Below are 4,591 nucleotides of genomic sequence, written 5' to 3'. Positions count from 1 at the left end.
GGGAATGGCCCCACACTGAGACAAGGAAGGCTGTGGGAGGCTTTGTGGCATAGTCAAATTAACTCCATCCAGGTGGGACTATGACTCATCTAACCCCAGCATGGGGGAACACAACATTTTTGAGTGCAAAACATGTATCCTAAGTGTACTTGGGCCCTTAGTATACAATGGCAGCAACATGCATGGTGGGTTGAACAACACTGGCCCACAAGACAGAAGACAGCCTCCGGGGGCATAGGTGCTGGTCTAGGTATCCTGGGACTGGCTGAATTTGCTTTTAATGAGGAGTGGCATTCAGAGGAAGAAGATCCATTGACCAGACTAGGCAATTAGAGGGAATTCTCTTTAGGAGGAAGGCAAACGATGAGAGTCAACCTGGAAAGATAATGAGGCTTTAGCAAAGTGGGTCAGGGCAACTCGACAAATAATACAGGATAATGCTAGAACCCGGTGTTGGGAAAGGGCTGTTTCCTGACCCAACAGAGTCTCTCGACTGTTTTAATACAGTGGCCATGGGGCAGTGGCCCTTGATCCTAGCTGCTGAGACTCAGGGGGCACACCCATGGGAATGTTATGGCCTTGCAAACTTATGGAAATTCTCTGGGGTACTTGTCTCACCCCAGAATAGGTCAAAATATGACCTATTCTGTAAGTATAGTTAGTAGGGATAGAGACTACCCTAAATACCACTCATGGAATGGAAACCAGTCTCAGACAAGCCTGTGAGGTGGGGCTCGGTGATTGGCTTTGACCCCAATTAACTTGGAACCCACAAATAACCCAATCACGGCCAATTATAATGACACCTGTTCTTAATAATATCTGGTATACAGGCAAAGGTAGATTCTGTTGGGAAGGCAAAGCAAATACCTCTGTGGTCCTTACTGATTTATTCTGTAATGAAACTGAATTGTACCATGGTCATTCTGCAACATGGTGCCATACCGGTGTTGTTGGTGATTCAACTACCTCACGTAAATAAGTCTTATGATAATACTGATACTGATGATCAAATGCTTTGGGAGATTGAAATAGAGCCTCCTCAGGATATAATACCAGTGGAAAATTACTGGCCTGAGGAAGAACTGGATCTAGCTACCCATTAGCTAATTTCTGCACTAAATAGTTCTCTGCACAAGCTTATCATAAGATACAAATAGCAGTAGATCAAGGGGAAGAAAGAGTAATCAAATTAGTACAAGAATATAAAAATGTATGTAATTGTGTATGTAACATATTAGTTGTTTCTTTTCACCCCTCTGTACTCCACACTGTCTTCTCCAAATGTTAGGCATATTTGTGTTGGTACTATTGCTATTTCTGTTCTATAAATGTTACATCAAATGTAAATGCTCTGACAGGTCTGATCATTTTGCTGTAAGGAGGCTGTGGCCAGAATTCCTATTCAATATCATACTGGAACTCCTAGCCAATGTAATAAGGCAAGAAAATAAATAAAAGGCCTACAGATTGGCAAGAAAGAAATAAAACTATCTTTGTTTGAAAATGACATGATTGTCTATGTAAAAATCCCAAAGAATCTACAAAAAGATTCCTAGAACTAATAAGAGAGTTTAGCAAGGTTGTAGGATGCAAGGCCAATAAACAAAAGTCAATCGTATTTCCATGTATCAGCCATAGACAATTGAAATTTGAAATTTTAAAAATATAATTTATACTAGTCTCCCCCTTGCATAGAAATACTTTGATATAAATATAAAAAACTATGTGCAGGATCTGTGTGCTGAAAACTACAAAACACTGATGAAAGAAATCAACAAAGATGTTGAATAATATACTGTGTTCATGAATTGGAAAATGTAATATTGCAAAGATGTTAATTCTTCCCAATTTGATTTATCTATTCAATGCATTCTCAATCAAAATCACAGCAGGCTTTTTTTCTTTTTGGTGGTGGGAGGTGAGAATCAGCAAGCAGATTCTAAAATTTATGTGGGAAAAGAAAGGGAACTGAAAGGCACTAAAAAAAGAACAGTAGTTGGGGAAATTACACTACCCAATTTCAAGACTTGTTAGGAAGCTACAGTAATCAGGACAGTGTGGTGTTAGCAAGAGGATAGACACGTAGGCCGATGGAGCCAATAGAGAGCCCAGAAATAGGCCCACACAGATATTGTCAACGGAATTTTGACAAAGTTGCAAAGGCAATTCAATGGAGAAAGAACAGTCTTTCAACAAATGGTGCTGGAACATTGGACATTTATATGCAAAAACGAAAAGCAAAACAGAAAACTTCAACACATAGCTCATACTTACACAAAAAATGCTGGCTCATAAGCTTAACTTTAGAAAGTAAAGCTGTAAAACATCTAGAAGAAAACACAGGAGAAAATCTGTGTCCTTGGGTTTTGTGATAAGTTTGCAGATACTACATCAAAACCACAATCCCTAAAAGAAAAAATGGATGAATTGGACCTTATCAAAATGAGAAACTTTTGCTCTGTGACAGAAACGTTGAGAGAATGAGTAGAGAAATCACAGGCTGGAGAAAATAATTGTAAATCTCATATCTGATAAGGACTTGTATCCAGAATACTTAAGAATCCTTAAAACTGAATAAGGAAACTAATGACCCAATGTAAAAACTGGCAAAAGACACTTGCAAATAAGCTATATGGATGGCAAAAAAGCATATGAAAAGATGGTCAACATCATTTGTGATTAGAGAAATGCACATTAAAATCACAATAAGGTACCACTGCTCACCTACTAAGATTGCTAAAGTCAACAACAAGCCACGTGAAACGCTGTGGGACAACAGGGACTCTCACTGCTGAGGGAAATGCAAAAATGGTGCAGTCACCTTGGAAGGCAGTTTGGCAGTTTCTAAGCATGAGAAAACATCTGGCAAACCCAAATTGAAGGACATTCTGTAAAATAACTGATTAGTACTCTTCAAAACTGCTAAGGTCATAAAAAATAAGGAAAGACAGAAACTGTCACAGATCAGAGAAGACTGCAGGGTCGTGACCACTGAATACAGTGTGGTATCCTGGATTGCGTCCTGGAGTAGGAAAAAGACATTAGGGAAAAAACTGGTGAAATCCAAATACAGTCTGTAGTTTAGTTAATTAGTATTTTAACAATGTTAGTTTTTTAGTTTTGACTAATGTGTCACGGTTATGGAAGATATTAAAATAAGGGAAGCTGGGAGGCCAGCCTGGTGGCGTAGTGGTTAAGTTCTCATGCTCCACTTCAGCAGCCCAGGGTTCAGTGGTTTGGATCCCGGGTGCAGACCTATGCACCACTTATCAAACCATGCTGTGACAGGCATCTGACATATAAAATAGAGGAAGATGGGAACAGATGTTAGCTCAGGGCCAATCTTCCTCAGCAAAAAAAAAAAAAAAAGAGAGAGAGAGAGAGAGAGAGGAGGATTGGTAGTGGATGTTAGCTCAGGGCTAATCTTCCTCAAAAAAAATTAAAAAAAATATAAAGGAAGCTAGGTGAAGGATATACCAAAGCTCTCTGTATTACCTTTGCAACTTTTCTGTAATTCTAAAATTATTCCAAAGTAAACAATTTATTAGGAAAAGAAACACCACAGTGAGAAATACACCCACTAAAGTGGCTAATATTAAGATGACTGATAGTACCAAGTTTTGGCGAATATTTGAAGCAATAGAACTCTAATGCCTTTTAGGTGGGATTGTAAATTACTTCCATCATTTTAGAAATGTGTTAGCAGTATTTGCTAAAACTATATATATTTCTGTCTTATGATTTAGCAATTCTACTTCTAGGTGTATACTCAAGAGAAATGAGTGCCTCTGTCTATAAAAAGACATGTGCAACAATGTTTGTAGTAACTTTATTCATAATTGCTGAAAACGTGAAACAACCCTTAAATTGGAAAGGGGCAGCAGAATGATAAATAAATTTAGGTATATTCATACAGTGGGACACTACACAGCAAAATTTTACAAGAGAAACCAAACTACTGATACTAGCAACAAGGATACATCTCAAAAATGTGACATTTGTCAAAAGAAGCTAGACACAAAAGGGTTAATACAGTATGATTCCATTTATATGTAGTTCAAGTACAGGCAAAACTAACTGATGAGGAGCAGTCCTAAGTCGAATAGTGGATATCTCTGGGAGATATCATGTATCTCAGATATCCTGTATATCTCCCAGAATATAAACTGAGGTGCAGCAGTAAGGGTTACTGAGTCGAGAGGGGCATGAAGTCATATTCCAGGGTACTGAAAATGTTCTGTATCTTCTGGGATGGCAACATGGCTCTATACCTATGTAATAATTCTTCAGGCTGCACACTTAAGATCAGTACACTTTGCACACTTGACTAGTGGTCTAATGGTTAAGACTCGGCGCTCTCACCGCCGTGGCCCAGGTTTGTTTCCCGGGCAGGGAACCACACCATCAGTCTGTGCGTGGCGGCTGCATGTTGCAGTGATGCTGAAAGCTCTGCCACTGGTATTGCAAATACCAGCAAAGTCATCCACGGTGGACAGATTTCAGTGGAGCTTCCAGACTAGGAAGAAGGATCTGGCCACCCACTTCCGAAAAAATTGGCCATGAAAACCCTATGAATAGCAGCAGGGTA

This window comes from Equus caballus, chromosome 6 (assembly GCF_041296265.1).
Source record: "Equus caballus isolate H_3958 breed thoroughbred chromosome 6, TB-T2T, whole genome shotgun sequence".
NCBI classification, from domain to species: Eukaryota; Metazoa; Chordata; class Mammalia; order Perissodactyla; family Equidae; genus Equus; species Equus caballus.
This window is presented reverse-complemented; position numbering follows the sequence as displayed.